The 27,960-nt window shown below is 32.3% G+C and overlaps 1 protein-coding gene across 19 annotated transcripts in view; it reads left to right on the top strand.

The window, feature by feature from the left end:
• Positions 1 to 27,960, top strand: part of ZBTB20 (zinc finger and BTB domain containing 20) — a 758,521-nt gene that overhangs the window by 132,789 nt on the left and 597,772 nt on the right. For 17 of the 19 annotated variants that reach the window (XR_012507067.1, XM_074363908.1, XM_074363967.1 and 14 more), the window contains one exon: positions 24,531 to 24,582. The exons of the other annotated variants lie outside the window; for them this stretch is intronic. The gene's annotated coding sequence lies outside the window, so the exon portion shown is untranslated. The remainder of the gene's footprint in view (positions 1 to 24,530; positions 24,583 to 27,960) is intronic. 19 annotated transcript variants of the gene reach the window in all.

The raw sequence follows: 27,960 nt of genomic DNA, 5'->3' as shown, positions 1-27,960 counted from the left end.
GCCTATTCTGACTGGTACAGTTCTCTAAATCCCTTATCTTCATTTCCTTACCTCTAACTTTTCAACCTGTTCCAATTAAGTGCCATTTGCCCCATCCACTTCTTTTAACTACTCTTTCTAAGGCTATATGTATGGCCTGTCGGTTTTGGATGATGAAAAAGGGTATTTTTTTTAACATTATAGAAATAATAAAGCCATTTATCTTGTGTAGTTTTGTGAAGTCTCTAAAGGCAATTTCAAAAGAGATGTAACTTACAGTATTTCAAGAATGGTAGAATCATTGAAATAAAAATATTACTTTCACTGTGGCAAAGGGTATTTGGATCTTTAACTTTTGGATATGTGATATGTATCTTCAATTCAGTGCAGTAAATATTTATTGAGTACATGTATTATGCAAATCACAGTAGCAGGCATTGAGGCAAAATGCAAAGATGAAGAAATAATATGCCCAGTCCTGACTCAGTGACATATAGTGAGGGAGGGGAATACCTTTCAATGACTCTACCACAGGACAGATTTAAGGGTTCTCTTGGAGTTACAAAGCACTTCATAAATACAGGAGAGGGAAGGATTTGTTGTAACCGTGGCCTGACAGTTAAGTTGAACCTAGAAGTACATAGATTGAAACCTTGACAGGTAGGGATGGAAGAAAAGACATTCTAGGAAGAGGAAGTAATTTGTTCAATTGTAGAGTAGGGTTTATGTCTTTAAAAAAATGAGTATTTTACTTTCTAATAACAGCTTTCACATTAAAAACTGTGCTGTTTTCAACTTTATCAGCATTATAGGATATTCCTCAATTTAATGCAGTTGAATTTCACAGACACTCTTTGTCTTTTTTGTTTGTCTTTCTGTGTGTGTTTGTTTTGTCTTTTTGTGTGTGTATGTGCCCTATTTGTCTTTTCTTAGTGCTCATGCCTGTGTCTTTCTCTTACTGTGTCTTTCCTTTCCTCTTTACCTCTTTCTCATCTTCCCTATATGTTTCATTTTTGTCACAATTTTCCTTCCATTTTGATTGTGTCACCAAAATTGAAATAGATCTGTTAAACTTAATTTTATGTTTCCTATTCTTAATTTTAGGCATAAATGGTTTTAATTCTTTTTTTAATCAATAAACTATTTTTGGAGCAATTTTAGGATACAAAAAAAAAAAAAAAAAACTGAGCGGAATTTACGGAATTCTCAGATACCCGTTAGCAACACCCTCACCCCACCCTCAGTTTTCATTTATTAACTAGACTCATACTGGCATGGTACATTTATTACAACTGATGAACCAATATTGATACATTATTATTAACTCAAATACATAGTTTACATTAGGATTCACTCTGTGTGATACAGCTCTATGGGTTTTGAAAAATGCATAGTGTCATGTGTCCACCTAAAAATTAAAAATTCTCTGTTGTTCTACCTATTTGTCCATCTCCTCAATACCCCAGTACTTCCTCTCCCACCTCCAATCCTTGGTTACCTTTTTACTGTCTCTATAGTTTTACCTTTTCCAGAATGTCATATGACTGGAATTAAACAGTATGTAGCCTTTCAGACTGACTTCTTCCATTTAGCAATATGCATTTAAGATTCCTCTGTCTCTTTTTGTGGCTTGATAGTTCATTTTTAGTGCTAGATAATATTCCATTGTGTGGATGTGCCACAGTTTGTTTATCCATTCACCTATTAAAGGGCAGACACCTTAGTTGCTTCCAGTGTTTGTCAATTATAAATAAATCTGCTGTAAACATTCATGTACAGAATTTTGTGTGGACGTAAGTTTCAATTTATTTGGGTAAATACTAAAGAGTATGATTACTGGATCATATGGTAACATTATATTTAGCTTTATAACAAATTACCAAACTGTATTCCAAAGTTGTTGTGATATTTTGCATTCCCATCTCACTAGTTGTTTTGGTTTTAGCCATTTTAATAGATGTGAAGTAATATCGCATTGTTGTTTTAACTTGTAATTCCCTAATGGCTTATGATATTGAACATCTTTTCATGTGCTCATTTGCTATCTGTATGTTTTCTTTGGTGAAGTGTTCAGATCTTGGGCCCATTTTTTGAGTTATTTTTCTTACTGTTGAATTTAAGAATTCTTTGTATATTTTGGATAGCAGTCCTTTATGAGACATGGATTTGCAAACATTTTCTCCTACTCTATGACTTGTTTTGACAGAATGAAAGCTTTTAGTTTTAATAAAATCCAAATTATCAGTTATTTCTTTCATGGATCATGCTTTTGTTCTCATATCTAAAAACTCATTGCCAAACTCTACGTCACCTAGATTTTTTTTTACTATGTTATGTCCTAGAAGTGTTATAGTTTTCTGTTTTATATTTAGTTCGATGATCCATTTTGAGTTAATTTTTGTGATAGGTACAGTGTCAGTGTCTAGATTGATTGGTTGATTGTAGCACTTGTTGAAAAGAATATCATTGCTCCATTGTATTGCCTTTGTCAAAGATTAGTTAATTATATTTATGTGAGTCTATTTCTGTACTGTCTGTTCTGTTCCACTGATCTATCTGTCTTTTTTTTTGTACCAATACCACACTGTCTTGATTACAGTAGCTTTGTAGTTAAGTCTTCAGGTCAGTCAGTGTCAGTCTTCTGACTTTGTTCTTTTACTTCAATATAAAGTTGGCTATTCTGGGTCTTTTCCCTCTCCATATAAACTTTAGAATCAGTTTGTTGATATCTACAAAATGATTTTTTGTGATTTTGACTGAGATTGCATTGAATCAGTAGGTCAAATTGAGAAGAACAGACATCTTGACAATATTAAGTCTTCTATCCATGGATATGGAATATCTCTTCATTTATTTACTCCTGTGATTTCTGTCATCAGAATTTTATAGGTTTGCTTATATGGATTTTGTACATAGTTCATTAGATTTATACCTAAGAATTTATTTAATGTTTTGGTGCTAATGTAATTGGTGTTGTGTTTTAATTTCAAATTTCAGTGGTTAATTGGTAGTATATGAGAAAGCAATTGAATTTTTTACAGTTGTAATGCCTGACTCTTGTTTTCTCAACAACAACAACAACAACAAAGAAAAACCCAGAAGCCTATACTAGTACAAATAAACTAAATTGCTCTTGGCTTCTGTATGATTCCCAACTGTTCTTTTATATATATGATTAGAAAACAGCTTCCCATAAAAAATTTATACTACTACTGTTGGTTATAAGCTCATATTTTTATTCATACTTTATTCTGGAATTTATGTCAAATATGGCATGAAGTGTTTCCAACCACATTATAAGTTTCATTTGTGTATTCCGTTGGAAATAAAAGAATAGTTCTGCCCTTTTTTTTTAAGATTGGAGAGCTAGAATGTGTCTTGTAATACTTCATTAATTTTTTTTAAGGACTCATTTTCAAAAACCTGGGAAACACTGAAAAGTATGATTTTTTTTCCAGAATCCTACAGCATTTGTCATAATTTGGAATACAGGCTTTTGTTTTTTGATTTGTGGGAAATGACATCAGGATTACAGACAGCCATTCTGGATATCATTTCTTCCTAGTAACGATCAAGGGTTAGGTACATATAAGAGAAAGATTATGCTAGTTCACTTAAATGTAGACGTAAGTATGTTACTGCTAGTATTGACAGAAGTGCTTGTTACCTTTTTTCTTTTATCCCTGTTTGAAACCACTGTTTTTATTATTTCTTTTTCTTGACTTTTCTCTTATTCTTGGGATTATAGTATCTATATTACTATGTTTAATAGATTCTTTTTTGAAAAATTAAGATCTAATTCACATACCATAAAATTTCACCCACTTAAATTTTACAATTTTGTGACTTTTAGTATGTTCAGAAGATTTTGCAAACATTACCATCATCTAATTCTAGAATATTTCATCACCCCAAAGATTCTACAGTGTGGAACTAGCAGTCATTCCTGGAGATCCAGCCTGTGCTATTCCAGTTATTTTATAACTACCTGATCCTCTAGCTACCTAATGTCCTACGATGAATATATTGATGCTGGCGATTTCTCTCTTGGTCTCCTCTTTTTCAAGCCAACTCTCCTTAGTTACTTCAACTAACCCTGCTACTTCAAGACTTCTAATTATTCTGTATGTTTTTCCTTATAGGATTTTTGATATGGAAATGTCCTTATCAAAATGGAGTGTCTAAAGTAAAACACAGGCCGTGGTTTGACCAGTGCACATGGGTTAATTGCTATCCTCTTTAATTTGTTGTTGTAGCTGATATTATTGATCATGAGGCCTTGACTGATGCATAGAAATTCTGAAATCTGTCAATATTGCCAACAGTCCCCACAGTATCTATAGTTTCCTTCTTCTAATGAGTAATAATAATTTTTAAAAGTATTGGGGCTTGGAGAGGGAAAAGGGATGAATATGGTGAATAGGGGCACATGACTAACAGAAACTTAATGTATACCCAGCATAATGAAAAACACCTGTTCATTCACTGTAGGTGCACTTCTAAACTTGCCAGTCCTAAAAAATAAATATATTAAAACTAAGGCTGGGGATAGGTATATTTCTTGAAATGGGCCAAACATTTATGGAGTTTGTGATAGCACCAGATAAGTAAATGTTACAGTCTATCATACACTGACATTATCTTCAATAAGTAAAATGAGAAATGGTTATATTATGAAGAAAAACAATGAAAATACTCATGTTTCATTTATGCTGAAAGTTTTACCAAAGTTACTAAATGAAAGTAACATTTGTGACTTAGGGTAGAGCTTAGGAAATAGAGGTCTTTGTACTGAAGTTTTTTCTTTAAATGTTAGACTACTTCTAGTGGATTGTTTAATGATTCTAAGTAGAAACTGTGGAAAAGCAGGTCTAACAGTCACCAGATGTTCTGGGATTTTAAATGGTATGCTAAAAGTAGCAGCTTACATAAAGCTTTTGAAAATTTGCAATGTCAATCATTTCTTATTTTTTAAATGAACTATTTAAAAATATAGTAAGGCACAGAATTAATAAATCAAAAACCCATCACTTATTTGTAAAAATGTTAGCATTAACAATATTTGTTAAAGAAAATTTTTACAGAAATTAGCCACTACAGAAATAGTTGAAGTTCCCTCCTGTTTATATTTCTTTATCTTTTTTCTCAGAGATGACCACTTTCTTGAGATTAATGCATGTGCTTTAAGACCATATTTTTACTATATATGCATATGTGTAATATATAGATACAGTGTCTTTGTGTATGCCCATGAACATTTAGCATAGTTTTGTGTATTTAAAAAATTTACATGAATCATATCTCATCATAATGCCATGGTTTCCAATCTAGATACCAAGTGCTCCTGGAGTGCCACAGTGAACTCGTAGGTGTGCTATAGGATATTTTAAATTTTCAAGAGAAATATGGCAATATCCATCATCTGTCAGAAGCCAGGTCAGCCACTAGCTTGAGATAGTACACAGTTTCAACATTGATTTCAGTCCATCCTTTTTTTAAATTGCATTATAATTTACATATAATATTATATTGGTTTTAGTTTCAAATGTACAGTATAGTGTTTGTTTTAACCTTTGTATGAAATGGTCACTATGATAAGTCTAGTAACCATCTGTCACCTACAAAGTTATTACAATATTGTTGACTATAGTCCCTATTATTTTGCATTGTATCCTGATGACTTATTTTATGACTAGAATCTTTTTTTTATTGAAGTACAGTCAACTACAATGCGTCAATTTCTGGTGGACAGCACAATGTCCCTAGGACTAGAATCTTAATCCCCTTTACCAGTTTCATCCATTCTCCACCCCTCTCCACTGTAGCAACCACCATTTTGTTCTCTTTCTCTTTGAGTCTCCTTTGTTTGTTTTATTTTTTAGATTCCACATATAAGCACAATCATATGGTATTTGTCTTTCTTGGTCTGACTAATTTCACTCAGCATAATACCCTCTAGATTCATCCTGTAGATTCATTCATGTTGTTGGAAATGGCAATATTTCATTATTTTTTATAGCTGAATAATATTCTATTGTATGTTTATCTGGTTATCTGTCAGTGGACACTTAGCTTGTTTCCACACCTTGACTATTGTAAATAATGCTGCAATGAACATAGGGGTACATATATCTTTTTGAATTATTATATTTGCTTTGAATAGACACCCTGAAGTAGAATTGCTGGATCTTATGGTAGTTCTGTTCTTAATTTGGGGATGAATATCCATACCATTTTCCCTAGTGGCTACATCACTTTAAATTCCCATCAACAATGTACCAGAGTTCCCTTTTTATTCTACAACCTCATTAACACTGGCTGTTTGTTGTCTTTTTGATAATAGCCATTCTGACAGTTGTGAGGTGATATCTCATTGTGGTTTTGATTTGCATTTACCTGAAAATTAGTGATATTGAACATCTTTTTATGTGTCTATTGGCCTTCTACATTTCTCCTTTGGAAAACTGTTCAAGTCCTCTGCCCATTTTTTAATTGGATTGCTTGGTTGGTTTGTTTTGGTAATATATTGTATGAGTTCTTTGTATATTTTAGGTATTAACCCCTTATTGGATATATTATTTGCAACTATCTTCTCCCATTCAGTAGGTTGTCTTTTCATTTTGTTAATGGTTTCCTTCGTTATGCAAAAGTTCTTAAGTTTGATGTAATCTTATTTCTTTATTTTTGTTTTTGCTTCCCTTGCCTGATGAAACAAATCCAAAAAATATTGCTGAGATCAATGTCAAAGAGCATACTATCTATGTTTTCTTCTAGGAGTTTTCTGGTTTCAGGTCTTACATTTAAGTTTAATACATTTTGAGCTTATATTTGTAGCTGGTGTAAAAGGTTGATCCAGTTTCATTTTTTAAATATACCTATGCAGTTTCCCAAACACCACTTATAAAAGGGACTGCCTTTTTCCAATTCTATATTCTTGCCTCCTTAGTCATAGACTAATTGACCATATAAGCGTGGGTTTATTTCTGGCTTCTTTATTGTGTTCCATTGAGCTATCTGTTCCAGTGCCATACTATTTTGATCACTATGGTTTTGTAGTATAATTTGAAATTAGAGAACTTGATAACTCCATTTTTTTTCTTCTTTGTCAAGATTACTTTGGCTATTCTGGGTCTTATGTGACTCCGTATAAATATTAGGATTACTTGTTCTAGTTGTGCAAAAAAATGCTATTAGTATTTATTGAGATTGCATTAGATCTGTGGATTGCTTTGGAAAATATGGACATTTTAATAATATTAATTCTTTTAATACATGAGCATGATATATCCTTCCACTTTTTTGTGTCCTCACCAATTTCTTTCATCAGTGTCTTATAGATTTCACACTTCAGACCTTTGACCTTCTCAGTTAAATGTATTCCTAGGTATTTTATTCTTTCTGACGCAATTACAAATGGGATTGTTTTCTTAATTTCTCCTTCTGATAATTTATTATTAATATATAGAAATACAGCAGATCTTATATTTATTCTTCAAGACCAGCATTACCCTGGTACCAAAACCAGACACTATAAAAAAAGAAAGTTACAGGCCAATATCCCTAATGAACATAAATGCAAAAATCCTGAACAAAATAATATCAAACCAGATTCAGCATACATTAAAAGGATCATACATCATGATCAAGTGGCATTAATCCCAAGGTCACAAAGATTATTCAGTATCCACAAATCAACCAATGTATACATTACATTAACACACTGAAGAATAAAAATCATATGATCATCTCAATAAATGCAGTAAAAGGATGTGATGATATCAATCATCCATTTGTAATTAAAATTCTCAACAGTGTGGGTACAGAGGGAACATATCTCAAAATAAAGACTGTGTATGACAAACCCACAGCTAAAGTCACGCTCAATGGAGAAAAGCTGAAAGATTTTTCTCTAAGATCAAGAACAAGACAAGGATGCCCATTCTTGCCACTTTTAGTCAACATAGTATTGGAAATCCTAGTCATAGCAATCATATAAGATAGATAAATAAAAGGCATCTAAATGGAAAAGAAGTAAAACTATCAGTATATGCAGATCACATATTATATATAGAAAATCCTAAAGACTCCACCGAAAAACTATTAGAACTAATAAATGAATTCAGTAAAATTGTAGTTTACAAAATTAACATTCAGTACATTCTTCTTGATGGTGCCATGTTTTGAGAAGCTGGGTTTTTGGCAGTTGCTGTCATAGAAAGCAGGTGTGAAATTCAAAATAGTACAAGAAATAAGAATGACAGTATCCAATATGATTTCAAGTTTTGAGAAGTTGTGCAGTGCCCCATAAGCACACACATCCCAATAATAAGTAATTTAAGAATGGTTATATAAGAATGGAATTAAGATAATATTTACTTTTTAGTTTATGTTTATTATTTTTTATATGACCACTATGTTACTGGGGCATAAATACTTGTAGCCCTATACTACTCAGTACATGGATTTGTTCGGTAATATTTTAGGCTAAGTTTGCTGATAAAACATTGCTAAGACACTCAGGGCTCTGTGTAAAAAATAATTATGAAACACTGAGGGCTCCTGTCAAGTGAAAAATTATGTGTCATTCTGCAACATATTTTGGTCTCACCTGATATTATGTTCATTCATAGTTATCTACATTGGTACACATGGACCCAACGCATTTTAGTTGCTATATAAAGTACTGTGTATCATTCCATTGTGTGCTGAGCCACACTGATGCACATTTAAGAGTTTCTTCTCTTCCTTTCCCCTTCAGTACACTCACCTTCACTCATTTCTTTATGTCCTTCCTTTTTTTTTTCTTCCTCTGTCCTCTCTTTCCTTTGTTCTTTCTTTTCTTTTTTTTTTTCTATTATAGCCAGTATCGCAGTAAACATCTTTGTTAATATCTCTCTGTGTACATGTGAGAGGATTTCTGTATTTTAATTGCTGAGTTTAGGGAAAAAACATTTTTAACTTTACAAGGTAATGGAAAATTACTCTTCAACATTTCTGAGTTCCCCTTTTTCCATACCCTCTCCAACTCTAGGTTTTGACAGACTTAAATTTTTGATAAAAAGACAAGAGTAAAAGTGCAATTATTAACTACTTTATTTTTTAAGTAAATTTGAGCACTTCATATTCTTATTGGCCAATCAGGTTTTATTTTCTCTGATTTTTAAAAAAATTTGTATTCTCAGCACTTTTTAAAATTATATGGTTATTTTTTATTCATTTGTTGTAGCTTATTATATATTCTCAGTAGAAATGGTTCACTGGTTATGTATGTTGCAAATATTTCCCCTTAGTCCATCGCATGTCTTTTTTCCATATTTATAGTATTTGGGTTTTATTTTGTATTGATTTTTTAATTTTTTGCTTGTATTGATAAAATGATGGTTTTACTAATTTAATCTCCAAATACTGTATGTATCACTTAATATATTTTCTGATGTTGAACAATTCTTACATTCCTGGGATAAATTCTCTATAATTATTATGTATTTATATGCATACATACACATAAGCATGTACATATTGCTTTATTTGGTTTGCTTATATATTATTTAGAATTTTTGCATCTAAGTTCTTAAGTGAGATCAGCGTATACTTTTCCTTTTTTGTGCTCTATACTTTTAGTATCAATTCACATCAATTATTAATCATAGCATTATTCAATTTTTCTATTTCTTATTGTATTGGTTTCAGTATGTTATGCTTTTCTAGGAAATCGCGCATTTCATTTGATTTTGTGAGTTGATTGTCATTTAGTTGTTTAGTATATGCTTTTTGTTATTTTAATATTTCTTATATCTTTAGAGATACACACTTTTCATTCCTAAAGTTTCTAATTAATGCCTTTTTATTGCTTAATATTTTATAATTAATAATACTTTGATCAGTACAGGTTTATTATTAGGTTGAATTTTGGAAATTTCATATGGTTTGACCTAATATTTTATTTGTCTTTTTAAAGAACTGGTTTTGGCTATATTGTGTAATTTTTCTATGTCATTAATTTTTGTTTTAATCTTTATTATTTATTTCCTTCTTTATTTGGCCTTATTCTGCTGCTATTATTTTTTAACTTGCTGAGTTAGATCCTTAACTAATTAATTTTATAAAATTTTAGTATCATATATATGCATTAAAGGCCATAAATTTTCCACTAAGTATCACTTTAGCTGCATCCCACAGGTTTTGATATGTAGTATCTTCACTGTTGTTAGTTTTAAATATTTAATATTTCCATTATGAGTTTTTTCCTTGACTCATGAATTATTTATAACTGTGTTCTTTAGTTTAAATATATAGATGTTTTTAACCTGTCTTTTTGTCTTTATTTCTGATTTTCCTGCATTGTGATCAGACAACATGGTTTGCATGTTTGCATGATAAAAATTCTTTGGTGTTTGTTGAGTCTTCTTTTATGGACGAAAAATTGTTGAACTTTATAAATACTACACAATAGCTTGAAATAATATGTAGTCCTTGAGGGGAAAATTTTTTGCACATAAGTTAGTATTCAAAATTGTTAATTATATTGTTTAAATTTTCTGTATCTTTACTAGTTTTTGTTTTCTCATCTCGAAGTATTTTTTGCCTTATGGTTTAGTCCTTCAGTTTGTTCAGTGTTCTGGAATTTTAAATTCTTAGAAAACCATTCTGTCAATATTCTATTTAAATATCTGCTTCTCCATATCTGAGTCTCTTTCTTTATCCTGCTTTTTCCTTGTGGCATTTATTAGTACTGTATATTGTATTTATATTTATGTCTCCCTTTCTAGAACATAAACTTGCTGAAGACAGGAACTATGTTTTTTTCCACTACTATGTCTTCTTGGTCTAAAATAGCACCTACCTAAAAGAGGCATTTAATACATAGTGGTTGAATGAATAAACAAAAGAATAGCAGTTTCTGGTATTATGGTGAGCTCATTATCAGTTGAAGCAGATTGTTTTCTATGAGAGTTCTGATTGTCCCTCCAAAGTGATTTAGCATTTCCTTCTATCCTATGACTCAAGATCTGTGCCCATAAGAGTCTAGGAAATCCTGATCGGTTTCGTATTAATTTTTAAACTTGGATTTTTTTTGTCCCTAAGATACAGTATAAGTGTTGATTCCTAAAGTGACTATGAAACATATCTGGGTTTCATATTTGTTTTATGTGATTTTTTTTTTTGCCACCCAGACCCTTAAGAAGAATTTAATTTTTTACTCCTTGTCCATGCCAGTCTATAGATCTTTTTCTACTCCTAATCCTATGGATGGTTCATCCATTAATAAACATGTCTCAGTTGCAGCTCCATCCCTCTCATTCGCTTTAGGTCTTGCCTGTTGTCCACAAAACCTAGTGTTAGAATTTGGTGTTAATACTCTGTATATCTACCTGAATACCTGGGTATATGTGAGTATGGTGTCGTAGGGTCCAACCAACAAGGCTTCAGCCCCACACTAGGCTGTAGCTCTGAGTTGCCTCTTTTTTCTGACACTCAGAGATTTCCATTTTTATCTTTCATTTTAGCTTGGCTCAGTTGTTAATTATCAAAATTATCCAAAATATCTATATATTTGAAGTGAAAGACTGATACAATCATATCAGTGATATCTGTCATACTTCCTGAAATTATTAGCATTTCATAATAGCCTATCTTTACTATTATGTCCAGTGGGATCTTTCCATGAATCTTTATTAAGGTTGTTTATAGCATGGTAATCCTCTTACAGAAGATGCACATTAATAGTATAATAATATATCTACCAGTTGATTTAGATCATGTTGCCCTAATTCTTCAGTGGCTGACATACTTCTCTGCTGTCATATCAATGATTATATGTGATTTTTTTCAAAGAAAATATCCTTTAAGTTACAGTTAACATCATGCAGTGAGTATCTTTTTGTATGTGTGTGTGCATGTGTGTGTATAGTGAGAGGGAGAAAAAGGGCGAAAAAGAGATTAAAAAATTGAGATTGAAAAAGAGCCTATTATGAACAAAAAGATAGTTTAGGAGAGGGAGAGCATGGAGAGTGAGTGAGATTGCATTGATAAGACAGCTTATACCTAAACAAGACAAATCTTTGGAAAGGTTGGTTTAATTATTTTCAGTGAGGCAGATGAACTGCAGCAGAGGCAGATAAATTTTTCTAATTCCAGTCTGCCCTCCCCTTTAACTCCTTAGACCTGACTTCTTTTCACATGTAGCTAAACTTGTGTTTTTGCTGATACCTGAGTAATGTTGGGAGGTTTGCACTTACATTCAATTTTTGGCACTTTGTGATTTGTGCAGTACTCATGTGTATGGGGGAAAATTGGTCTCTCTGAGTACAGAGTAAGTGACTGTCATCTTGATTGTATGTGAAAGCTCCTATTCTATCATGTGATATTAACAGGAACCCAGTATCAGCAGAACTGTGTTCTTTTGGAAATGCTTTTCCTCAACATTCTCCATACATAGCAAGAGCATAGGTAATAAAGCTATTCAAGTCTCACAAGTGAGATGTGAACACTTCACCCTCTTTTGCAAATATTGCAATATTTTGTGATTCTCCTTCACATCAGAAAAGAAAAAGAATCTTTCCGATTATTTCTTTAATGAATCAGTTTCTTTATGGAGCTTTTGAAAATGTTATTTTTCAGATAGATTCAACAATCTTACCCCTATTGTGTAATTTAGTGGTAAGCTTTCTGCCTTCATCTTACCTGGGAAGGTCAAGCATTTTATGACCTCAAAAAGCCTGATCCTTGTTTTGTACAATTACCTAAATGTTTCCATTATTTAGAATAGATATTTCAACCATCTCAAGGTTTACTTTTACTAAGATTCTCAAGTGTTTTCATTTATTGAGTACTGAATCCAGTTGAAGCAGCTTTTATAATATTGTCTAAAATCTTACATTTTCTTATGTTATTTTAAAATCTGTGGTTGTATGACATGCTGATGTAACTTAATGGTAAACTTTACATTTAGACATTACAGCTTATAGCATTTTTGTAAAAACCTAGTTGAAGCTTAAAAAGTACTTTGACACCATAGTTACTAGAGATTTATGTGTACAGAACAGATGAAGTACAATTGAATATCAGAAAGGTAGAGTACAGTTTATTGATTATCACAAATAGAAGGGTTGATACCTTAATGGAAGCTGATTTGCAGTAGAATTTTTTATAGCAATTGTAGTATAGTATAGAGGATAGAAAATGATATTGTTACTAATTAATAAATAATGCATCTCATGACGATGTGAATCAGTGTACTATCATTTAGAATCTTTACCAACCAAGTTTTATTTAATAGTGTAGCTAATTTTAAGAAGCAGAAAAGAGTTAAAAATACCTTTTGAAACGTTATCAGCCAGAATCAGTAAAGGAGTATTTAGTAATTTGGATATATGAAGGTATATTCTAATTAGGAAATTTAGAAGGCCTAAAAGATTTTGAGGAAGAAACAATTCTAATAATAAATGTAATGATAATGTAGCCTGAAATAGGCTGACAACATTTTCAATAAAATACTGGAAGAGAAATAAGTAAACATCTTGAAGACAAAGGAATCATAAGCAATGAACAAGATGAGTTTATTACAAACAAATCATGTCTGACAAAATTAATAGTTGTTTAAAATAGAATTGCAGAATTAGCATGGAAAAAGGGAAAGCATTTCTTAACTTCAACTATTTATTGTAGTTTTTAAAAAATAATTTAAAAGTCAGGATACAGATAACCTAGTGTATTGAATATTTATGTAAATACAATGAATCTACTTAAGGCCAAAATGTAATACCAAGAATATCCCCAAATTGGGATTAGGTGGCAGTGGTAAGAGTGACCTCAGGGGTTTGGGCCTCCCATAATCTTCATTGATCCTTCCAAATACTCATACAATTAATGGAGAAACAACATACATAGCATATAAAGACAGCTTCTAATACAAGACTTCCAGTGCTCCTTCTAATCGTATTTTGTTGCTATGTTTGCCCTATATAGAAATTCTATAGGCTTTATTGATGGATTTAGATCAAGGGTCAACTAATCTTACCATTTTGTTTTGTTTTGCTTATTGAGGTATAGTTGGTATATAACATTATACTAGTTTCAGGTGTACAACATAATGGTTTGATCTATGTACACACTGCAAAATGATTACCACAGTAAGTTAACACCCATCACCACACATAGCTACAATTTTTCTTCTTGTGATGAGTACTTTTAAGATCTATTCTCCTAGCAACTTTCAAGTATACAATGCAGTATGATTAACTATATTGTCACTATGATATACATTGTATCCCCAGGACTCACTAATTTTATGACTGGAAGTTTGTACCTTTCGACCACTTTCACCTGTTTTGCCCACCCCCTTGCCCCGCCTCTGGCAACCACCCATCTGTTCTCTGTATCTCTGAGTACATTTTTTTTTTAGATACCATTAGATTTCACTAGCTATAAGTGAGGTCATATGTTATTTGTCTCTATCTGACTTGTTTCACTTAGCATAATGCTCTCAAGGTCAGTTCATGTTGTCACAAATGGCAGGACTACCTTCTTTTTATGGCTAAATAAGATTCCATTGTATATATAAACCATTTTTTTCCCATTCATCCATGGATACGTGCTCAGATTGTTTCCATATCTTGGCTATTGTAAATAACGCTACAAACAACATGGGGGTGCAGATACCTTTTCAAGTTAGTGTTTTCATTTCCATGGATAAATAGCCAGACCATAGGGTCAAGCAAGGAGAATAGGTGGCTTGTGCTTGGAAGACCTGAACTCCTTGATGACTTTCAGGGAAGAGTTTTTAAGGCAACATGTAGGGTGATAGCAGCAGGTTGTATGACTTTCTTCTGATTGTTTGCTGGTGAGGTAACAGGGCGGTGTTCCAGGAATCTCAATCATCAGCTTTCTAGTTCCGACCAGTCTTGTGTCTCAGCATCAAGTCACCATCTTCACCTGGGGGGGCCTTAGTTCTTGCTGGTCTTGGAGAGTCTCCCAGAAAGGCAAGAGGCAACTGCAGCTCACCTTGGGGGCATAGACACCAGGGGCAGCCATTCCTAGGAGCTCCCTCTACTGTGGGGACACTGGTGCTGGTAAGCACCACTGAGAATGTCATTGTGATTTTGATTTACATTTCCCTGATGATCACACTCTATTCTTATAAAAAGTTTTATTTAATTGCCAGCATGCTTGTTTGTTTATGTATTTATTGCCTACTTTCATACTAAATGGCAGAGTTGAGCAGTTGAGATGAAAAGTGTGTGACCCTCAAAGCCTAAAATATTTATCATTTGGCCTTTTGCAGAAAGTTTGCTGATCTCTGGCTTATATGAATTGTTTTTAACCTTTAGAAGCATTAGAATTGTTGTCAAGTCTGGGCATAGGACGAGTATTTGTAATTGTATGAAGGAGGGAGTGAATTTGTACATGTTAACAACACTTATGTTTAGTCTTACCCTGAATCTTCTATGTTTCATGGGAAATGACCCATTTGTTTCAGTAGTAAAGGTCCAAAATGAGATACATGACGTCACTGTCTTTCACTCAGTTCCATTTAACTGCTGTTGACGTCATAAAAGTTGATGATGATATATCAATAGGTTTAGTGGGAAAGGTGAAGGGAACTGTGGCTGAGAAAAAGAATGTGGTTTGTCTTAAGTATCAAAGACATTTTAGATCTCATTCTGTGATGATCTATTTTGTTTAGAATCCTTTCAAAATAAGTGTCATCAAATTTATCTTGGACTTTTCTCCCAAATGTACTTATGTTGAGGACAGAGCATTCTTCAGCCTGGGATTCAACTAAAAATAATCACCTTGTGCATGGTAGGTGCCTGATAAATATTTATGGCTTGAATATTAACTTCATAATTACTTTTTTGTATTTGTTTATTTATTCCTCAGCTGTTTGAGTGCTTACTACATGCCAGGCATAATGCCAGGAGCAAGTGATTTGGCAGTGCATAATGTGCAGCTACACTGATAGGGTCCCTAATGTGAGGAGAGGGACAATGAGTGAGTTTATAAATAATGATTGCAGAGAGTGATATCTGTGAAGAAAAGAAAATTGGATGGTTGAATAAAGAGTGACTTGGGTCAGAAAAGGTGGATAGTGAGATAAAGAGTAATGAGGTGCCATTTGAGCCAGGACTGAATGATGAGAAAGGGAAGCCACCATGAAATGATCTGGGAGAAGAGCCTCTAAAAGGACAAGTTTAAGAACCCCAAAAAGCTGTGGCCTGATGAAGGAATAGAAATAAACCAGTGTGTCTGGATCTTAAGAAAAGAGTTTGTGTGTATGTGTATACTGTGTTAATTTAGGACCCACCATATTTTATGTCTGTGGAAGAATGTTAGTAGAAACAGGGTAGCCCTCTCTATGTTTTCTTAGATGTTCAATCAGTATTTTCTAAACAGATATGTAGATGTTTGAACTAAAATGAGAGTAATTGAATTAATTTTATCTGAATCAATTTTAGTTGAATCCAAGAGAAGGTCATGCATAGGTGTGTGGATGGAAATAAAAGAGTACAAAGACAGAGCTGATAAAGAGTTTTGGAGAAGTTGGAGATTTACACTTGATTCTTTGGCTCCAAGACCATGTAAATTTCAGTTATGCGAACACTCCTAGACACATTGTAGGCCCCAATAAAAGTTTGCTGAATCGGTGTATATTGGTTTAAAATCTTATCTGATTGGATTAGAGCGTATAATTTCTGTATTATTTGGAAGAGTGAATACATAATGGAACCAGATTATGGAGGACTTTGAAAACCAAGCACAATAGGATTTGATATTGTAAGTGATTGGGAATCATTATAGGGAATAAGGTAATAACTAGATGATTTCCAAATATTTGTTTTATTGTGGTATGTAAGATTATTTAAAGACAGAAGGAGCTGAGAATGATGTTTTTATTCCACGCATACTTTCTATTTTAACCTGGTTCTCATTCCCAGCCTGGCTTGGTTATATTACAATTACTTCATAGCAGTCCCTGGGTCTAACGAGGAAACGCTGACTCAATTGCCAAGATTCTTTCTTATTATATAATCTTATATCTGTATTTGTGCTGGCCTTGTGCTATGCCTTCTTCCCTGTGTATGATATTTAACCATTTTCCGGGACTCTGAACATTTTGCCTTATTTTGCCCTCTTATATTTGTGTATTGCTAGTACATGCTTAATTGTATTTACATGTAGGGAGTAGTAATTCAATAAAAATTAAATGGAACACATTTATAACTGAAAAATTTTCTTCACAAACTGTAAGGATAGAATTTTTTCTTTTATTCTTTTTCTCTCTCTTTTTGTTATCAGCCTTTGCTCTTCATAGGACTACTCAGAATGTAAAGGTTGGTACACTGAAAGCAAACCTTGAATGCAATTGGTTGCTATCTCTGGGAACACTCAGTCTGTCAGTAAGAAGGGTGTGCCAAGAAAATTTTCATGTTGTGGCAGGTTTGGCCACTGAAGCAACTAGCCTGCCCTCACTAAATATACATTTTACTTAAATATTTCTATTTCATAGAAACTATTTAAGGCTAAAAAAGTAAAAATCATGTAATCTGGTTTGTTTCTCTCCTTAGACAAATTAGGAATAACAGACAATCTTACCTTTGGGTACTGTTATTATGATAATATAGCTCATTTATCTTGTTGTCTTGGTTGGCCCTTAGAATGGATAATCATTCAATTTTGTATCTCCTCAGAACTATTTCTAAAAAGAAAATGAAGGGTCAGCTTTTATTGTAGGTTTTAGCATTTACTGAGATAATGGTGTTATTTTTCTTCTGGGTATTTGACTCTGAAAGATTTGTAATGTTACATAACTGCCACAAAGGTGGTGCTAGTTTTAACAGCAATTTATGAACAACTCCCCAAATGGACACATCTGAGTGAAACAGTATGAATGTTTCTTGCATGGTAGTAAAGAGGTGGACTTCTGTTAAATATGAAACCACACAAGAAAACCCATCAGCTCATGACAGATTGAAACCAGAAATGTATGGTGTGTAGGAGTACAGACTCTGCAGGCAGATTGGGTTTAAATCCAGGTTTTGCCATTCATTAGAGAGGTGATCTTTGGCAAATCACTTAATCTTTTTGTGCCTGTTTATACATCAATAAAATAAGGATAATGACATCTGATATTTGGGTAGCTACCTTGTAGAGTTATTATTTATTTTCTGTAAGTAAATATTCATAAAAGTACTCTGAACAAAATCTGAATACAGGAATGCTTATGTACTTGCAATTATCTGATAATCTTTAGAAGTAAAGGTAAAAGTTAAGTAGCTTTCTCTCTGACCCTGCCTTCTCTAAGAGTTACAAAAGTATAAGAAAGTTGTTGTTGTCACTTCTAGAATGTGAAATTATTTGAAAACAGCATTATTTTGTTTAAAGCTTAAAGCACTTGGTAGTGCAGTTGTCCTAAAAGGAGACATTATTTAACCTTTAAACAAGATTAAATTAAGCAGAATTATTTTTACACTCCTCTTTTAGAAAAACAGAGGCAAATCATAAGAAAATAGATCATTATTAGGGATGTCTTCAAAAAGCAGCTTAAACATCCTTGTTACGTTCTGGGATCACTGTGTAATCAGTCCACATATGTCACATATTTCAAATTCTGTAAAATTAGAAGACTAATGGTCTTTATGTGTGTTCTTGGACTTCCGGAAATTTTATACAAAATTCTGTGGACGTGTACACTTTTCTAGAGAAAGAAATTCTTGGTTTTTTTATCATCTTCTCAGAGGGGCTTATGATCCCCCAAAAGAGTAAGAGCCATCCTCTGAGGCAATATAAATTTTTTATCTTTAATGAAGATAAAACTATAATACCCTATTTACTGAGGCAGAAAAATCTACTAGTAGATCTTAGGTTTTTAGTTAAAAGAATCAAAGTGAAAATTTTATTCTCCCTGATGAACCCTTAGCTAGCCGGAAAATTTAATTAACCAGCATGCCAAGTAATCAATGTTCACTTGTGTCAAGCAGCAATCATTCTTCAGTATATTAGCTGAGCTGGTATTATGTCCAGAGAAAATGGTGATTTTTGTCTACTGTTCATTCTTTATTTTTGCCCTTCTAGTTTCAGAATTATTAACATTTGCTATAGTTTCATATTGTATGTTTCTTATGATATGCTTAGGAGTAAAAGCATTATATAAATGCTTGCTCCAAAACTATTATTACATCAACCTCATTAATATAATTTAGTACAGAATATTTATACTCATTCTTTCCAAATGTATTGTGGAATAGTGTCTCTGAAAAGAGGACAAGGGGAAGTTGGAAGGAAGGGAATTGTACTGGTCTCTGAAAAATGTGTTGCATTTCTTATGCACTTATGCAAATGTTTAAATTCACATTTACTTCGGTGTTTTTCATTGCTTTTATTAAAATGGCTTAATAGAATATTTTAAAATAATTGTTTTGTAGATCCTTAGCAAGGGTATACATTCCAATCTCAAAAACTTTAAAGTTTTTAATTGAAAGAGATTAGGTAAATAATTCAGAAATGCATTCTGTTTACCTGTTAATAATTAAGCAGGTTAGACTGTGTACTTTTTATAGTCATGGAGTTTTAGTTTATTTATTTGTTGATGTGTTGGTTTTTAAGAATTTATTTAAGGCATTCTACTATTGGGAAATAAAAATAAACAGAGTAAAGCTGCACATAATAAAGGGAAGGGCTTAGGTTACTTTTAAAGAGACAAATGAGGAAAAAGAAATAAATTGATTGGATTTAACAGTTAAAAGAGGTATTTAGTACGTAATTTTTCTGAACTTTTCCCCTCTATTTGGAAGGGAAACTGAGACACCTGACAGCAAGGATAATTGAGTCAAGTATATAGTCTTTTGTTGTTGCCCTAGAGCTCTGGCTCAATAGACTTTGATTTGATTTTAGATGTGGTTTAACCAGGTCACCTTTATGGATTCTTGGAGAAGCCTACCAAAGAACTTACCAGATTTCTCTGGTGTTTTAAAAACTCTAGAACCCCAAGCCAGAATGAATGTCTCCACCTTAAGAAGCACCATTATGAATGGACTAGAACTAAATTAATCTTTTCTAGTCTTAGACAGAATATCTTGTCCTCTTGACCATGTATGTACAGGGTCTTTCATTCTGATGTTCTTTAAGGATTATAAATTGGTTTTCATTTGGCATTTTTGATGAAATACCACCAAAGCATGTATTTAAATTTCTATTGGATGATAAAAACTTATTTTCTATAATTATTGGTAGAGAATAGCCTCTAACAGTTTCTATTCATTTTGTCTTAACATGTCATTTACTTACTTTGAATTTTTACTTTTTGAAATTATACTCCTCCTACCTCCGAAGCTGATGCTCTGTTTGTTCTCATGGAAAATTTTGGTTCTCTCTGTATGGTCCTATCACTGAAATTGATACATGCTTTATTTGTTTTCTCTTATAATAGTATGCTCATTGTATAAATAACCCCCATCTTCTTAAATTTTCTGCATTCCAGTCTGTGCTTTTCTTTGAAAATTAGATCAAAGATGTGAACAATTAAAATTTGTCTTCTAGGAATCTAATAGATACCATTATAGGTGATTGCTGTTTTTTATTTTTTTTTTACAAATCTTATCATTCTCTCATTTTACTTTTTTCATTTTGCTTTGTTGTTCTCTTTCTTCCCTCCCTCACTCCATCTTCTTTCCTTCCTACTTCTTTTATAAAAATCTATGCAGTTAATGGAGGGGGCCTTCACCAAAAATAGGGATAGATAGACATTTTCAAATGGATCTCTTAACATTCAGGAAATCTAATAATATGTTGTCTAATTTTTTCTGCAACATAGACTATGTATCTTGTTTTAGTGCTTTTTATGTTTATGAAAAGTAATTTGTATTTATTGTAGAAAATTTGGAAGGAAATTGTAAGAAAATTCCTGCCATAATCTTAATTTTTGAGATAAGTACTAGGAGTAATTTAGTATATAGGTGCTTACATACTTTTTCTAATGCACATATGTTTTTTTCTACATATGCACATACACACAGAGCTACATTTATACATGCATATGACTAAACATTTGCATAGTCTATATATATTACATAAACACAAATTATTAAAATTTGCTATCTTAATACTTTACCATTTTACAACCTGCTTTTTAAGCTTAATGGTGTATTGTAAATTTTTACTTGCCATATTTAATGGAAGCTTATCATTATATCACATATAATTAATTAAACCATTTCACTATAATGGAATATTTAGGTTACTTTAATTTGCATTTCTTTCATTGCAATTACACATTAATATTGTTTGTGTATATCTTCAGTTTCTTCTATTGTGAATTGCCTATTTATTTGGAAAAAAAAGAGATACTTGTTTTATTTATTTATAAATGAAGACTGTTAACCCTGTGTATATTCCCTATGAGTATCATATACATTAAAAATATTTATCTTTGTTTTAGGCCTCTTAATTTTGTCCAGGATATTTTTGGACTTAAAAAATTTTTAATTTAAAGTAGTCAAATTCATAAATCTTTGCGCTTATTTTATATACTATTGCTTATGTCCTCCAAAAGGCCTTCTTATCTTGGTTTCTTATAGCTCTTTGATTATTTTACTTATTATATTCAGATATATCAACCTGATTTTTATGTGGGGGCGTGGCAAAAAGTAGAGAGCACTTTTTTTTTTTTTTTGTCATTCAATTAGTCAGCTATCTCAACATTGTGGAAATCTACCTATAATATTTATCCCATACTGGAGTCCCTATGATCTGTTCTCAGATCTGTCTCTTCCAATGACAATTATCACATTGTCACTTATATTTCAGTCTTTGGTAAAAACTAACCTTGTTCTCTACTCTGCTGCAGGGTCAAAACCTAACACTTGTTATTTTTTGGTTGTAATCTCCTATTTTATTATTAAAAATTTTTTGAACTAGCTTTAAATCATCAGAACTACTAAAAATAATTTTTATTCAATTCAGTTCAACAAACATTTATTGAATATTCACTATATACCAGACCCTGTGCTTCTATCAGGAACACATAAATGAATCAGATATCTGTGTAGTAGAGTCTTTGCACTAAAAAAGTGATGGAGGCAGAGCATGTAAATGGTCAAGACAGTGGCCTACTATCAATGCCTTCATTTTTTTCTGTTTTTTTCTTATTCTTTTTTTAAATCTATGATTTATTTGGTCTAGCCATTTTATACATTTTTCCTTTCTCTTTCTTTTAAATCCATAAATGATTACTAAGTGACATTGATTTAACAGAATTAGATTTACTCAGGCATATGAAATATGGTAACTTTTTCAAATTTGTATTGTCTTTTATTTTTTCTGATAAATGAACTGAGAATTGTGTCTTCCTATTCTCGATTCTATAAATGTTTGTTGAATTCTTGCTAGGCACTATTTAAGGAGCTGTAGGGGAAGAAAATGGGTGTCTTTGACAAATTTATAATCTGGTAGGGGAATTCACCACTTATAAAAGTAATAACAGCAAAATAAAATAATAGTTATTGAGAGCACTGGTTTGCTGTGTGTAAGCCATTGTCCTAAGAGAGGTAGTATGTATCTCTTTTAATCCTTATAACAGCCCATATAGCCCCCAGATTTTTTTTTTTTGACTCTTTGCCTTACTTCACTTAGAAATTTTCTTATTATTGTCCACTTTCTCTGGGAAGCTTTCCCAGCTAGACCTATCTAAAATATCAGCCCATGTAACTCTTAGTCCTATTACCTTGTTTTGTTTGTACTCATAGTATTAATTATAGGACATTATAAGTTTAACAGTTTATTTTCTTATTGTTTGTTTCCCCTGCTAGAATGAATACTGAAAGACTATGAAAAACGTGTTATAGAAGTTTGCAATTGCAAAAGGTCAAAGTTTAATTTGATATATACCATTTAACTTCTTTAAGCTGAAATTGTTTCATCTGTAAATAGATGTATACTTAGTGCCTGTTTCATAGGTGGGTCAGGCTGTTGATTCTTTCATTCAGTAAATATTCATTGATCTCCTACTATGTGGCAGATACTATTCATGGAAATGGGGGATACAGCGAAAGGACAATGCCTAACCTAACAGCACTTCCATTCTAGTAGAGAAGACAGATAATAAATAAATAAAACTTACTTTTATATCATGTAATGACCAAATTAATTTTCTCCAAAGTGTCCTTCCTCACCTCATGCTTACAACCTGAACATGTTTTTTTCTTTTCCATTCCTACTTATCCTCTATTTATCCATGATTATTGGTTATTATCTCACTCTTCCTAGCAGATATAATTTTTGGTACCTCTTCTGAAGTTTGGTGTTGCAGAATAAGCATGGTACTTGATTATAGCAGAACTACCACCTTTCTTTTCTGTTAAATCCCATTTATCTGTTAGTGCAGAATAAACTCAGGATTGATGGTATGGTTTGTTGTTTGATTCTTTATTTTCTCTTTGTTTCTGCACTTTAAAGATCCAATTAATTAAAACCCTTAGCCCTTCTTAATTTTAACAGAACTTTTACTCTAGATGTACTGGTTTACAGAATTGGCTTATATTTATGTATGCATTTTTCTTAGTAAAACTGCTTTTGAGACTTTGAATGGCTGAATCCCTTTGGAGATTATTAGTAAATATGACATCAAGGGCCTCAGTGAGATTTCATAGTAAACTTACAGAAATCACTTTCCAAAAGTATACAATGTCGAACTTATTTTTACTAGGAGAGTTGTTTCTAATTAAATCTTTTTATATTCAAACTCACCAAATTGACTTTTAAAGCACCACAGCATCCTGCCTGCTTTACTGCTCCTTGTCCTAGCTTTGATTCTATATTATCAAATGCATTTGGGTAGAAAATAATTTAGAGGTGTCTTACCCATTTGTTTGACATCTTTACCTCCAAATATGAGTAGGACCCTCCTCTTAGCCTTGCTTGCTAAGATAGAAAACATAAGGCCATGTTCTAATATCAGTGCATTAGGTACTGAAGACCAGTTCAAGCTCTGTTGAACATGCTGCCCTCTTTCACTCATTTACTTTTTATTCTCTTTGGATTATCTTTTTTTGTGAAAATTTCTCCAACCTCACTCATATTTTGAGGATATGATCTATATCTTATCTTATATACTTACTAACTCAGCAGTACTTATCAGTGTATTATACATAGTAGATCTTTGTAAAATCTCTGATAATTAAGAATAAACAAATAAATGAGATAAAGATTATTTGAGATTAGTTTTTTAAATGTTAAAAACATAATGTAAAAATCTTTGTGTAAATAAAGAAAGCTTCTAATAATACTCTAATAAATACTCTTGTTTTTCATCTAAACCCTGTATACACAGTGGTTTAGATTGTAAATTTATGCCATATTTTACTGAATACTTGTTCATAGTACTTTGTTCATAAGCAAATTAATATGTTAGCCTTTATTTTTCTTTGTAAAAGGATAGATATTAGTTGATATACACAAGCTTATCTCCCTACTTCTCATGACTAGTCATAAAGATATTGTGGAATGTAAATTGTTTTCTTGGCAGATTCCTAATTTTAAGTACTTCTCTTTTTCAGTCACACAAAAAGAAGTGTTAAGAATTGTCCTTTGAGACTCTGAAGGCTAAAGGTAATATCCAATGATATTTTCTTCAATGGATTTTTATCTTCCTGAAAATTTTCATAAAATTAAAGGCCCTGAGGTTATTGCCTCAGGTCTTTTCTTTATTGCCCTTTAACACATTATATATGTTTTTCTATGTCTACCTACAAAATAATCTGAAAGTATAAGTCAAAAAAAGAAGAAGCTTTGTGTCATCTAAGAATACTGGGTGTTGCTATACCCCTTCATCCTTCTATTTAGGAATGTATTATGGCCCCTCCACTGTTTTTTAAATGTTTGCAACTCTTCTGATTTTATACCTTGCCCTTTTTCTAAATAGACATATTGGTTCAAAGCCAGAGCTTTACAACTAACTATGAGGAATAAAAATGCATTTTGGGGGGGACAACAGAACCATGCAGGTGAGATTTAGTGGGTACTCATTGAAGTCCAGAATTTCAGGCAAGAACTTTATAAAGACTTATGTTGCTGCATTGTGTATAGAGAGCTCATAGGGATTGAAGAAGGTTTCTGAGACAAGAGGGGACTGTAATTACTTTGCTTCTTACATGCATGGTTAGATCTTCCATGAGAATAACATGGTAGGGTAATTTATTATAGAAGAGTAAATCACAGATTACATTGGAGGGGGATGGGGTAGTGTGATCCAACCATCATTTTTGTTAATACATACACTTAAGCATGTGTGATAGCTTGTTTTTAATTTCTTTACACCAGTGCACACCTCAAACATTGCTTTTAGCAGTGGGATATGCAAATTGTTCCAAATGCAGCAGCAGTACTTTCACCTGAATGTCAAAACTGTCAGAGAGCTTTAAATCAAATCTTTATAACATTTTTTTTAAAACCAGCCAGCCTCAAGATTGAGAAACCAAACTCACTGCAAAAACTTAATTCCCATACTTTCAAAAGGCTCCTTTATGTCAACAGGGTAATGTCAAAGTTCTAATTCACCTGCTTTCTATTTTTAACCTTTTAAGGATTTTATTTTATTTGGCTTAATTACGGTATTTTCTACAAATTAATGATAAATGCCTTGATTAATAAAACCAAATGTCAGAGAAAATGACAGCTTGATGAAAAATTAATACTCGGCAATATTTTAAGGTACGGAAGTACTAAAGATGTACTCTTAAACCTCATGCTTCATCTTTTTCTGAAGGTAGATAACCAGAATTCTCATCGTACTTAAGACGTTTTCACAGCCACATGTGTTGATGCATTTTAGCAATATAACTTTCAGCTGTTGTTTTGACTGCTCGCTGTTATAGATATACATTACATTCTTAGTTTTTATCTCTGTTTTAACTCGCAATATTATTTATTTGTATTTCACAAAATCAGATAAGCTATATTTTGAGTTGATTATATTGGTGAAGCTATCATACCAAGAATCCAAATAATAATAATGTGTGTGTCTGTGTGTATTTCAAGAGATGCCATGGTATAAAATGTAGTGATTGGTGATCAGATATGTGCTAGAATATTAATTCATTTGGTTATGAATATTTCAGCTGTTATTTTCTAAAATTATTCAGTAAAACAATCTATACACACAGACAGCACAGCCTTTCAAAGGAAAATAGATTTGAATATGGAGATCTGCTTTTTTAAAAATATATTTTTTCCTGAGCTTTCGTTAAAAAACCTGAATACCAATAAAGAGTTTTAACTTGTAAACAGTTGGTTAGATAAAAAACTGAAGAATAAGAAATACGACTACTTTCTTTCTTTCTTTTTACTGGAGATCGTGGAGTTGAAAGATAAAAAATATCCCATGTATTTTTCCATCTTCACATATCAGGATGATTTTTGAATATGAATCCTTAACTATTCCATTAAATGTTATGTGAAAATGGTACTATGGAGGATTATAGTCTGTGTTGGTGTTTTATTTTCATATTTCAAAGATAAAACTGCCAACCAAATGAGGGAAGGGACAATGACCTCTTCCGTGTTGTGCTTCTGTTTGGTTTGGACGTCCAGAGATAAAAAGGCCCACATAATGTACTGACAGTGAAATGGACTCGCTTTGACCATCTGTTCATGTAACTACTTAATGGTCACACCTATCAACAGAAATTTTTGCCAGCTAATGTTAAAATCACTTTTTCCTATAATATAGTGGGAATTTCTGGGTAGGTGCTTCATGCATGTTGCTAAGCATAGTAAGATAAATAGACGAGTGTTGGTCAACACTCTGTAAATACAGTATATGCCAATCCCAAGAGAAAACATTCTTCAATCAGTGGATATTTCTACTACTATTTAAAATTGGAGGTGGATTGTGCTGAATCTTACCCTAACTGGCTATAGGTTTTATTGTTTTTGTGTCTTGCCTGATTCCAGGCATCCAGTCTGTTCTGGCAAAGCTGCTTGATGAGGAGAGGCCACCAGCATCGCTGCCTTGACTGCTTACATACCTGCCATGAATAATAGATCTGTCAGCTAGTTAATCACTGCATTGAAACTGTCTCTGTTCCTTCCTAGCTGATCACTGCCCAGAGGAGTTTAATTTCCACTGAAACACTAAGCTTCTATTATGTTTCTATACCTGCATTTATTTGTGTACAAAAGCATTCATTCTCCTTTTATCATATCAGTAAATAAGACATGCCCCACTTCTTTGACAGTTCTTAAATTACATAGTATATACTGTGCTGTTTTCCTTGTTTATTCCGTTCTTCAGCCTCTCATCAATTTACTTCTGCATATGAACCAATTAAATTTTATTCATTAGTTATAAGATTTGGAAATATTGACATCTACTTCACAATCCACAGTTTTATGAGTTTTTAGTTGAGATTATAGTTGTGGGATAAGTACTGTGAGAGAACATCATCCTTTTGCGAAAAATGTCTATGAACAAAGGAGATAGGCTGAGACCCAAAACAGTCTCTCAAAGGCTTTTGCTTAGTGTTACATTGCTTGATACTAGAAATGAGGACAACTGATTCAACCTTACATAGTTAGAATCTTTAGTTTCACGGAGTTATGATATTTTAAACTTGATGCTTGAATTAACACAGACAACAATCAGCTGATGCTCTTTGAAGAATCTAAACCTTGAAGAAAATTAAAGTGTTAGACTGTCTCTCATCCAACAGAAAAAAAAAAACCCTAAAAATAAATGTTTTCTAATGTACTTAAAATACATAAATTTTCAGTTTTAGTACTTATAATTAGACCATATCTTTCCCCTGAATGACTTTTTGGCACTTATGGAAACTGTGTTCTCTCCTTTAAGCCAACAGTATTTAATTTTGCAAGCTCAAGTAATTGAGACCTTACTGGTTTGAAAATATTAATGCAGCTTCGAAAGTTGCTTAACGTACAACTTAAGTACCAGAACAATGATCAGTTCTTTTAAATAAGATTCATTTA

The sequence above is a fragment of the Camelus bactrianus genome, chromosome 1 (genome assembly GCF_048773025.1).
Source record: "Camelus bactrianus isolate YW-2024 breed Bactrian camel chromosome 1, ASM4877302v1, whole genome shotgun sequence".
Classification (NCBI taxonomy): Eukaryota; Metazoa; Chordata; class Mammalia; order Artiodactyla; family Camelidae; genus Camelus; species Camelus bactrianus.
This window is presented reverse-complemented; position numbering and strand designations above follow the sequence as displayed.